Source organism: Halyomorpha halys, unplaced genomic scaffold (assembly GCF_000696795.3).
Source record: "Halyomorpha halys isolate HHAL.00 unplaced genomic scaffold, Hhal_1.1 Scaffold221.1, whole genome shotgun sequence".
In the NCBI taxonomy this organism is placed as follows: domain Eukaryota; kingdom Metazoa; phylum Arthropoda; class Insecta; order Hemiptera; family Pentatomidae; genus Halyomorpha; species Halyomorpha halys.
This window is the reverse complement of record NW_027110535.1, coordinates 471895-485265: the sequence shown is the minus strand read 5'-3', so window position 1 is coordinate 485265 and position 13371 is coordinate 471895.

Below are 13371 nucleotides of genomic sequence, written 5' to 3'. Positions count from 1 at the left end.
AGCTCTGTAACTTTTATTTATAACTAACTATTGTTTTAGCAATCGTCTCACTTTCTACATTCTTCAGAATTATATACACACACACACGTATGTGTAGCCTGGTGCTAATGTGTTATAACAAAGTTGTAACGATGCTATTATAACGATTGCGTCGCAGAATCTGTTGACAATAACCCTCCGGTTCTCCATGTATTTACCTTATACACCAAGGACGAGACATGACCACTAGCTTGTACGAAACTTCAATTTGTTGTCCGCAAACTAAATTCATGTTTAACACTGAACTTTGAAGCGTAAATACTTAGCGTCTTAGCTTCTCGCTCTCTAGCAGTGTTTACCTTAATAAATTAATACATAATTAACCCTTAATTTGGCAGTGTAATCTACAAGGTGCATAATTTTCCTTGAAGTTTCAGCTGAAATATGTCACCTATATTTTAGTTCCTTTAACTTAATTATTCCTCTTTAGGCATATTAGTGTAACCTCAATTAGTTTTCAACTCTAATTTAGCGTTGGACATTGTTTACTTTCGGGATTCTTTCAATTAATTGTATCTCAACCACTGAAATGGTTTCGACCTTCGTTAGGTCATTTTCTGGGTTATCAGTCAGTTCTTTATAACTTATTTTCTAAATATATTGGTATGAAAGCATGAATCGGATTTGGTTTGATAATATGTTTTAAGGTGTGTGAATTACACAACGTTTTCTAATGTCTTCAAATTTTGTGCAGATTATAAACTTGTTAAAGTTATGTTTTATATTTATTTTTTTTAATAATTCGTATTTTAGGTATCTTGATTTGGGAATAACGAATAACAATTTTTTTAGAATTGAAAGAATACAACAGTTTAACAAGAAATAACAAATAAAAAATATTCATATAATTGCAATTAGAAAAGTTTAGGATATCCACGCTTTTTCTGTTTCGAGCTTGTAGTCTCAATTTTTCTTTTTTTCTCCCTAAGTTATTTATCAAATTCTCAAATATTTTATATTTGTCCACTAGTTATTACTGTAAACAGTAAAAACTGTTTTTTTTTTTTAATAAACAAAATTAATGATACTTTAGTGGAAGAATTTTTGAAAATTCGTTATTTAAGCCCTCTCAAACCATTTTAGTGAGAATAACACCCATCTAGTACTGAGTTTAATGAAAATCGTTAGAGGCAAATTGAAGGAAATCCTAAACAAACTGTAAAATCGATGACTAAAGTGGTACTTCCGATTGGTCGGTTTTAACGAAAGAGTTGCTATAACTTCCCAGGCACATTCTCTAAACGTGTAATTTCAATTTTGTATGATATGTATCGAGATATCAGCTTGGGGTATGAGGAAATGGAAATTAAATGTAAATAAACAAGGGGGCCTTTGGTGGGGTTCGTACCTGATAATAAGTTTGTACGCAACAGATGGGACGCCCATACGTTTGACGGCATATGCAATATGGTTCTGTAAAAGTACCAATCGACCAGGTAGGACAGGACATAGAGACCACCTGTGCATACTCATTATCTGCAAGACAAAAATAGTTAATTGCTTAAGGTTGGGATCAAAGGAAGTATAACCTAAATAATCTGTTAAGACCGGCAATGAACTAGGCAATAAAATATGTTAAACATCAAGAGAAGCCGACCTAGGCACACTACGCCCCCTCCTCTTGGACTCGAAGGAAGGGGGTAGAGCTGGAATTTACCAATGAGTAGGCAAGGATCGGAAGGACACATCCTCAATAGAAAATGTAGGAGAAGGAGAGGAAAAAAAAAGGGGAGTGAGATGGTCATACAGACGAGCAGAAGAAAGACGAGGGGCAGTAACTAGGCAAGTTAGAACAAAGGAGATGGGAGTCCTGAGTCAGCCAGAAGAGTAATAATTGGTGATCTTTGGGAGCAGTGGCATGCGCAAACCCCAGCACACTACCCCACAGCTCCCGCGCCCCGTATGCCAGAAATGGCAAGGGAGGGGGATAAAAAAAAAAAAAAAGCCAGAAGAGTCCAGAGGTCCAGGGAGGTAGACAGACATCTGAAAACAAGGAACCACATTCCAGGCAGAGAACGAAGATTCAACGACAGTGACCCCAGAGCGGAGCGATTGCTGCCACCGCCAAAGCTAACATACGCTTCAAGATACGTAAGACGTAAAAAGTAGTTTGAATGGCAATCGTGATCATAATTGCAGAATTGATAAACTTAGAGTCTATATGATAAGAGATCCCATTACAAAAGATCCCAACTGGTATTTCTCAATTCATAGTTTAATAATTAAACCTTAAGGAAATAGGTCTACCATTCTCTCTCATAAGTTTATTCTAGCTCAAGTTGTATAGAGTCGTAAATATAAATGCCTATAGTATCTAGTCCTGAACTAAATATATTTCATAAATTTTAAGTCGGTTCCCATCAGAACTCGATAGAGATAAATAATAGAAATAACAATACAAATACATAAACATATATTTAAATAAATATAATTAAGTCGTGGAACCCCCTGTCAGCCTTAGAACAGCTTGAATAGACGCGAAATAGCACGTGCAACTTTTTATTTGTGAGCTAGCTGTTCATACATATAGACTATTGTTATTTGAACTCAAGGGACCATAAAACGTGTATTTAGAAATTTTAACTTAATTTAATTTTCGAAAACTCGAAATCGGAATTTTACACAATCGTAATATTTCCCCCTACAACATATTCCATATAATGTATTTGGTAATTTATCTATTATCTATTTAGTATATTATTATTTTAATACTTAGTTAGTGCCAACATTAACTAAAACTTAAAAATTTAAATAAATAATATAAAATTATGTTTATAAATACAAAATCTTCTACTTAAATTAATAGGAATTTCATTATACCCACCGTCAATCCTAAAGAAGCTTATTCGGCAGGAAATGTATAGCACAAGATAAATTTTGCATATCACAGTCAGAAATGCGTCAACAGTTTTTAAACTCTAAAATTAGCTTATCTAGCTATATATTATTACCTTAAAACAACTTAAACAAAATATATATTTTGCTTGATTGTTAATTATATTCCTATTAACCAAACTAAGGATTTACGTTCCAACTAATTCGTACTTACATACATAAAATAATAGTCTATACATTTTTATATTTTTAATTCAATGGCAAATATGGTAAGCTGAACTTATCCAGTTTAAAAATTGATTTATGTTTTCTGCGACCTTTTTTATTTTTTAATTTTTCAATCCTTAATACCAGAATAAATAACAATATACATTAGTGGTAAAAGAGAAATATTAATATTCTAATATTGGTTGAATTTATTTTATATAGAAGTTGTATATTTTGTCTTTTTAAAGGGGTCAAACAGATTTTATTAAATTATTTTTCAAGCTTTGTTCAAATATCAGTAATTTTTATTAATTTTACCTTAAACGGGCAAAAGGAAAATAGTCGGGAAGAAATTTAATGTGGCGTTGTGTTTTTAAAAATCATTTCAGATTAGTATCATTCCCAAGAAAATAGGAATATGCCATAGTATTACACATTTCATTATGACTCATAGTTGAAGGATGATATCGCTACCCAAGATAACTGTTTTAGGATATAGGCTTGGTTCAGGAGCTTTGTAGAAGCTGATCTGTGAATGGTGCTTGACATTTCTGAAGAATGGAGCGCTTTAGAAGTTAGTTCAGCTTCAATTCTCTCGGGAAAAGTTGGGATAAGGATATAAAAAAGTAGGACAAATGTTTTATAGAACTATTGATAAAATACCTGGGAATTTTCTTAGTCCGAAGATAAATTGGTTAGAAATATAGTGTGATGAAGATAATTGGAAATTTTCAAATTCATGTACCATTGATCACAATTGAGTATTGGGTTGTAAAATAAGTTCGTAGCGTTTTTAAATATTTCAATTTAATCCTCTCTGGGTTTATAAAATCATGTTTACTTGGTCAATAATGTAACATATTCTAAAAATGATTAGTTAAGGTGATTTTATGCATCAGTTTCAACCGAGATTCCTTATCTTTCAGTGCTATTTTGCTTGCTCAAAATGGAAGAGAAAAAAAAATCATTTTCGTCATTAAATGATTTTTTTTATTTCCGAAAAGGAAAATCCGCTGCACAGACGGTTAACAAAATTTGCAGTGTGTATGACGATGATACCTTAGGAGAAAGAACCGTCCGTAAGTGGTTTGCTCGGTTCAGAATCGGGAATTTTGACTTGGAAGACGCACAGCATTCGGGTTGATGACCAAATTCAAGCATTGGTCGCAGACAACCCTCACTCTACGACACGGGATATCGTAGAAACGCTTAACATATCTCATGCAAGTGCCTCAGACCATTTGTGTTTCATTATCGCAAAGGCATAGTCCATCGCGATAGTGGAAACCCGAAATTATTTTGAATAAACTCGGTATATAAATATAAAATTAGGTGATATTCAATATGAGATAGATTTTATCTTCATTGAAATAGTTTGACAGGACCTAAATAGGAAAAATCATCAGTATTGTTTACTTGAAATCATCAATTATTTCACATCGTTAGGACTAATAATTAACAGGTAAATATAAACAATGAAAGTATTTGTGGCGGTAGGAGAAAAACATTTGTCCCAGGTTGATAACATATTTACCAAAATGAGATTAGGAAATAGACGTATTTTATATTGTTGGAGAGCCAAAGATTTTTGAAAAAAATAATATGTTACATTTAGAAAGTAGTACAAGATAATGACGAACCCACCCTATGAAAACAACGTCATGAAACGCACGATGTATTTCTTAAATACATCGCGCGAGGTCTTGGACCTCCATTGACTGTCACGCCAATAATAATAGTTATTTTATGGTTACATAATTTCACTTTATAAATTTAATCTAAGCCCTTCAGTTGACAAGAAAACTCTATAAAATCATTCCTAATATTTTCAATATCGATTCATAACAATTAAGCATTCTGCGGAATGCAAATTTTATAAAATTGGTATATTTTTTTTAATTTCTGATACAATTTTGCAAAAAAAAAATGTTAAAATTTTGTGACGAGAAATGATAATAAAACTACATTTTCAAAAATTGTTGTATTTGTAGTTAATCGCAAAGATCATTTGAAAAATCAGTACTGGAAGTATTGCCACAATGATAGGTATAGAAATATTAGTTTTGAAACTAGAGAAGAATAATTTCAACTCAAAGAAGAGTTGAATTATTTTACTCACTAGATTTTTTTTTTAAATCTATTTTAATGAAACTTTAATTAACCTCCTTTATTGTAAAGATGTTGATAATTAAAAACAATTAAACAATAAGCATTAAATTGATCTGATACCAAAAAATGAGGTCAGGTTCACAGGAACATTGTGTCCCCTATTTCTGTCACATTTTCAGAAATTTTGACCTAGTAACGGATTAATAATTAAAACTGATACTTCCTTCTTTATAATCACAATTACATTTTCACTTCCAGAACATGCAGGTTAACGATAAATTTGAAGTTTAACTGAAAATAACTGGAGGGAAAGAAAAGACAGAACAACCTATGATTATTATGTAACTGAACTTCACAAATACTAATCGGATAGTTAACTTTTCCGTTTACACTCCGAGCTCCTTTACACTTTTCACTTCCACTAGTGTGCCAAACTCAGGAATGCGAAACCTTTAAAAATAGGGAGCCAATTGTGTCGGGAATTGCAAATAGAGACAACATCGGAAAAAGATTCATGAAGTTCCACTCCCAATTACCTACAGTTAAAGGAGCAGTGACCTACAACTTAGGAAACCCAACCACGACCCGAAAACTGAAGCCCAGGCTGCTGCAGGGCATCCTGTCATAAATTATATATTTATCAGTTCTGTTATTGTCACTCTAAAATTTTATTTTGTCTTAACTTCTTCCTTTTTTTTTTCTTTCACTCTTTTTTTTCTCTCAGTTCTTAAATTCACTTTATTTCTATTTTTTCCCATTAGAAGTCAATTATTTATTCTATTAAATCCATAAATGTCATTGTTGTTTTTGTTAATAACTATACTTTTATCTTTTAATTTTTAATCTATTTTTTTTTTGTTGTATTTATAATATTGTATATACTTAGGCGTGTTTTTTTAATGAGACTATACCCCCCATAATCAATTGTTAAAAAAAATGGCCGACTCTTGTATCAAATAAATAAATAAAAAAACTTTAATACAGGTTTTAAGTAATGCATATGTAAAATAAATTCAGTTTCTAAGATTATTTGCATAATATTTATTATCTATGAATTATAAAATGAACTGTGTATTCATATTATAATTCATAGATAATACATTATTTGCATAATATTTATCGGACTTTATTTTGTCAACAATAAGATTAAATTTAAACAAAATAATAACCTGTCCTATTATAAAATTTAATAAAGAGTCATATCAAGCTTTTTAATGAACAATTCAAAAATAAAATATCAATTTTTCATAATTTGCATTTTTTGGCTGTACTTTAAAATTAGGTTTTTTTTAAATACAATTGATAACTTCTTAGCCACCGATTCGTTGAAATTGTTAGAGTTATGTAACACCTCTATGAAGTATGATGTAACGTATTAATGTGGTACCGATATAGATTCAAACTTGAAACCCAAAACCTAACCTGGCCTCAGAAAATATTTAAGTATAACCATTTCACCATTTAAAACAATATTTAAAAATTCATAAAATAATTGATCCAGCAAAATGAATAGGTCTATTTCATTCTAAGCAAATGAATATAGGGACAAAGTCTTATCTATTTTATATATCCCTACAATTCGTATATCGAATCTATTTTTCCATCCTTCACGTCAGCCGTGTTTGCGATCGTTTGATTTTTATTATGTATCTTCTGTTTGATGTCATAATGTTTATATTTTTGAAGATTTTATTTATTTTCTCCATAAATTCTTTAATAACATTTTTTTATTTTGTTTTTAGGGAATTTCATTATATCATTGCATTATGTTTATTTTTGAATAATTTCATCATATGGTTCATTTCATTATATCTTTTTTAAAAGGAGGAATATTTTGTACTTTTGGTCTGGATATATTCACAAAAACTATGTTTTTCGAGAACCTTATAGTAATATTTTAGAATCTCACATGGTTAAACTAATTGGTGTCAATGAATATACAAAACAACAACAACAAACAAAGGAATATGAATTACGTACAGCCAGAGGAACGGAGAAAATAAGATACAGTGAGTGGCTTTTTTAAAGCGAAAAATGGAAATCCTGGGCTCCTGCCATGTTGACAGAACTTTGTTTTGAAATGTGCTATGTATTATTAATGCGGAGGAAGCAGACTCATATGCCGCCGGTGACATGACAACTTTTGAAACAGTATGTCGGACTTTAAAATGAAATTGCTTGAAACTGAGGCATTAGTTGATGTCAGTCTAATTTTATAGTCAAGATTGTGTATCGTACAAACCATTTTATCAAGGAAAATACTCAAAAATTAAAAAAATAAAAACTTAATCTGTCTTTACAGCCTCTTTTATTTTTCTGTTTGGAATGTAAAACGCTTCCACTTAAGTCAAGAGAAGAAGAAAAATAATTTAAAGTATTATTACATGAAATATAAACAAAAAATATGGAACAGACTCCAATTAATAACATTATTCGAGGTAAGAATTAATTCAAGGAAATGTAAAACATTCAATGTAATGACATTATAATCAAATAATACTATTATTTTTTTTTAATATAAAATTTTATTTATTGATAGATATTACAATGTGCCACACAGAGGACAATAGGTAATAGTGATGAATGATCAAATTCATACTAAAATAAAATAAAATAAGAATAAAAATGAATAAATAAATGGAAAAAAAGACATAAAATCTCTCTTAAAATATATACACACAGAAGGACAGAAAAAATGAACATAATCAAACCATGTGTATAAAATAATAAATAATTAAAATAAAATAATGGTAAAATTAAAATAATCTCTAGTCGCACTCTTATATATAATATTTACACAATCGACCTGAGGATCCCTGAGCCCACTCTATCCCCCACGTGTGAGGGGTAGAGCAGGCTCATGAGATCCCAGCGCATCTCTCTCGCCGCATCACTAGTAGTGAGCCAGTGGAGGCTGAGCAAGTGCGCTAAAGTCGTAACCTATACAACATCTGTGCAAAATGTTAAGAAAATCTAAGGTTCAAAAATGTGTTGTATTACTCAAATAATTTTACGGCACATTTCTGTAACTGTTAATGCTTTGATATTTTTTAAAAAATATATAAAATGAAATGGACAATGAAGGAGGCTGAGCAAGTGCGCTAAAGCTGCAAACACTCAACTTGAGTGGAGAATCTGACCATTGCCAGAACTCAAATTTTCCATTTTTATTTTACAATAAATATCTTGGCCACTGCCATTTCAACCCTCTAGATGGATTGTAGGGATGGGTGGAACTAGATAAGTATTGAACCAAAGGATTAGGATGGTTGGAAAGGTTTATATGGAATTTTGAGAATTTGGTTGGTATTTTCAACATAATTAATTTAGATATATTTAATAAGTTTCTACAATTCGTAGCTACAGTGATATTTAATGGAAAAGAGAAAATAAAATATTGACCGTTCTATAAACTATAAAGTTTTAGTATTCTTTTGTTTTGTCAAAAAAAAAAAATTAAAATTTTCAAATTTATTCATTCTAAAAAATCTTTAATAAAAGTCATTTTCCACATGACTGTAATCAATAAAACTTGTTCTTTTTTTTTTTTTATTATTATTTTATATTACATATATTAAGTAAAAAGTTTTATTTTTGTATCTTTAAAGTGCACTATATTTAGTTATAGTTAATGCGTTCACTCACCTAGCATACAGAGACGTGTTACTGTTTAGTAACCATTATATTACATACTGCGTATTAACTTATTAAATGTAATATTAAATAAATAAACAATTTGTTTAATTTTTTAATGAGTCTTTTTGACTGGACAGGTACAAATACTCAATTTCAACATAATCATAAATTTTTATGTTTGTGTTTATTTATACATAAGGATTAATTTTGGTATTTTTCAAAATTGCACTGTTGCCATACAAAAAAATTTTAATTTTAGAAACTTCCTAGTGTTTTATTATTTATTTTTTTTCCATTTTTCACTTTATATCAAATTAATTATTATTGGAAAGTATACATTTTATTTTATTATTATTCATACAATACTATAAACTTTAATTATATAAGATATTAAATCTAGATGGCGTTACATTGTATGTATATAAAATATTAAATCAAGATGTTATTATATTGTACACCTATGTATAATATATATATGGATTTATTGAATTAGGTATTTTGTTGCAGTTCAAACGTTTATGTTAAAAATTATAATCAAAATATGGTTTTTAAATATAAGCTTTAAAGGTTGGTAAACTAATTTACTAACATCAATTGGGCCAGACTCACTGGTTACGTTGTAATGTGAGCCAATAAATACAAAATCATTATTATTATTAAGGGCGTGATCCTTAATTATATAACCGATCTAGCCCGAACCATATATCAATCCTTCCATTATAAACTCCCTAACCACTCAAACCCATTAGTTACTAACTTTCCTGCCTCTTTCATTCCTGACAATCCTCCGAGGCGTTTGAAAAAAAGATGGCCTCGAGATCTTACATTGTAAAAATGTTTTTAGAGTGCCACCAATGCGTAGTTTCTCTACATGCCTTTATCATACCATTAGGATCTTACTTCAAATTTATTTGTTGTATTTTATGTACAGTTGCAAATGTCAATAAATAAATAAAAATAGGCTCATTTTTCTGTCAAATAGATGTTAAACCATAGTTTTTTTTTTAATTACCTAATTAGGAATATATAGTAAAAGGGAGAGTATTCCGAAATTTCAAATTCGAGTTTTCGACGGATATAATAATTTTGAGGTCACTTGAGTCAAAATGCGAAATGGTCTTTGTGTGTATGTTTTTCAAATGACAAGCTCAAAAACGAAAATATATAAGAAATTGAAATTACATATTTAAAGTAGGTATGTGCCTGAGGTGTGTCATCAACTTTTTCGCTAGAAACAATTGATGCCGCTTTATAGAAAAGAATTGTTCAAAATGTTCCCTCTTTTTCGTCCTATTTTTTTTTTTTTCTAAAAAATAGCAATGAGTTGAACACGATCCACCAAGCTACCCAAAACTTGGTTACGTAAGAAGGGTGGTAAGTGAATGTTTTGTGATTCTTATTTATGTAGTATTCGTTAGAAAATTCAAGAACATTTTTTAAAATATTTATTATGTATCAATGATAATAATAATGATGTAAATACTAAATTATATTAATAAAATTCTATTAAAATTAAGCTTTATTGAAAACAAGTATTTAGAAACTTTCGCATCCTCACTCAAACATTATTGCAGTTAAATTTTGTTTAAAGCTTAGCCGATCTCGGTTAGACTCAGCTTGTAGAAGACCACTATAAAGGCGATATAAAGTGGGTACTTGACCTTTCACTAGTAGAACAATCCGTTATTTGGTGCTTCTGATATCATATCACCTTACAGAAATAACTGTTCCTGTTACATTATGATACATTACCGTTAACTATGGAATATTATAGATTTTTTTTTATTTATTTCAAAAAATATATTCACAAAAAAGACTGGGTGTTATAGTCATCTGCTTCTTGATTTTGAAAATTATAAAATAATCACTAAAAAATAATTTTCCTCCAAAGAATCTGTAATTATGTTTATTTGATAAAAATAAATCATTTTACATTGCTAACAATAATATAAAATGTATAAATATAAACTGTGAATGAAATCGAAGGTAAGTGGTTAAAATTGAGGCTGAAAATCGGAAAAAGCCGAGGGTGACCGATCTCTTCCGATTCCAATACTTACATGGCTTAATTATATTATAATAAAATGTTATAATCTTGAAAGGAATGGAATTGATATTCGTTATTTGCACCTCGAGAAACCCGAAAATATGAATTTCTATAGCAATAGAAAAAATAAGAATGTATTTTTGATAATTTCGCCTTCCAGAAAGGCGAGTGAAAGTGTTACTTTACCACACCCCAATTTTTTTTTTTTTATTTCATAAAAGTTAATATATTTTATCTTGTCTGAAATAAAATAGTGGACTTATTATTTACTGAATTACTGATTATATACCACGTTACATCTTATAATGATTATACATTTCTTGATTCGGCCCTTGAGTGGAGGTATTCCAGGCAGTTTGCACAGATATGTGGTGACCCTATTATTCTGGAATTAGCTACATTCAACGGGAAACCACAACTTAGTGGTTTCCAGCAGGCATTGAACCCTTGTGTACTACAAACTAGAGGCCTGTTTCTTATCATTAGAACGTTGCTATGGTAATTTAAATTAAAGCTTATATGCTGAAACGTCATTATTAGTTGTACGAATTTATGTTCAAATATTAAAACAAAACCAACAGAAAAATATGCTTTTATTTTTTTTCCCTACCTTTTTAACCAGTCTATTTGTGTTTTAACTTATTTATTTAATTATTTCTTTTAACTAACTTTATTTTTCGATCTATATATTATTTTTATAAAATTTATTTATTTTTTTAACTGATCTATTGCTGTGAATATTTTGTCTATAATTTATTTGTATATTTCTATCTAATGATAAATTCTTTTATTTGTTCAACGGATTAAACTTAGGTTATGGATTACTAGAGAGGGTGTGAGAGAGCGAAATAGGGAGAACAAAATTGTAAAAATAATATACATAAAATATATGTAGTGTACATGTCTCCGATCATGGATTGATTGGTATAATGTGTTTTGTAGCAACCCAATGTATTTAGCATCTCTCTCTTATTAATTGAAATATACTAGAATATTTAAGATATGCAAGTATAAAATTTACTTCACTACTCAAAAAATACCTTCATTTCCCGAAAGAAATATAGTAGCGAGAGTAACAGTAAGGTCGACTACAATTCACTAGAGCACAGCACAGCACACCACAGCACCTCGAGCCTCACCGAAGTTCTCAAATTTATATATTATTTTATAAACACTTTTTTTTATTTTAACATATTAATATTTTTTACATGCTACTTGGCAATGTCGATAAAATAATAATTAAACGATGCCAAAATAACTCACAAAATTACCTCAAGCTGATAAGATAAGACCGCTTCTCGGTCACAGCCGTATACACTAGGCCTATAAATAAGAGTCTTAAAGAACCCTTGATTGGTCAGAGATCATTGCTTCTCAGCCTCTACTTGAGATAGTTTCGGTTTATAGCTGATTCTGATTTCTAAATGATTGTTATTTTATGGTAACCTTTGACATTATCTCCCTCCTCTACCTGTTATACCTTTGAAGGCTCCAGCGGCTAGTTACCCTCCGGGCTTACATTCCTCTCTCGTGTTTATCGGAATAGTACCCAGTAGGACAAGGTCACCATCCTCCGAGATATAACGGGTATCACCCGTTAGTCTCATCTTGTCTAGTCATCTTCCTTGTCAATTACCTAACCTTTATTAACTGAACACGCATTGTCGAGGCCTTCTGGACAAGCAGAATAGTTAAGAAAATAACCCAACTCGACAAATCAAAAGCTCTGATCAATAACCAGAAGAAATGATCAATGAATTAAAAGACTCGGAAGTACTTAAAAATTATAAATTTAAATCGAGTTCTCAAGCCGTGATATAATAACTCTTGTTAATTAAACCTAAATTCAATTTTTACATGTCCTAGGTTTCATCGTTTCGGGTATGTGCCAAACTACCAGGGAAAATAATCTATCAATGGAGCGTTAATCCAGAAACAAAATATTTTCCGAGGGATTGCTTTGTGAAGAGAAAATGCTACTACGTGGAATCTATTTATTAAAAGCTATATAATGGTGTAGTACCTGGTGTTCGAACTGCGAAATTTAGTACTATAACCACAAGACTGAAAAGGCAGGAATCTGCACGTCGATTCTGTCTATTACACTTACTAGACAACGGTCTAAACATCCAATCCATTACACTGATCTATATGAATACAATAAGGCCTGTCTGGACCTACGGAGTTGAGCTTTGGGGCTTCACTAAACCTTCAAATTCCCCTCGTATCCAATCCATTAAGACCTTAATTTTCCGTATGTTACTGATCTACCTCGAATGAGATATCATTCCTTCCATTACAAACTTCCTATCAACCCAAACATTCTAGTATCTAACATTTCTCCCATTTCCATTCCTGTCAATCTTCCGAGGTACCTGAAAAGAAGATGGTCTTCAGATGTATAAATGTTATTTCAGTGCTGCCAATGAGTAGTTTCTCTACATGTCTGTATCATACTATTATAATCTGCAAAAAACATAAAATTTATCAAATGAATT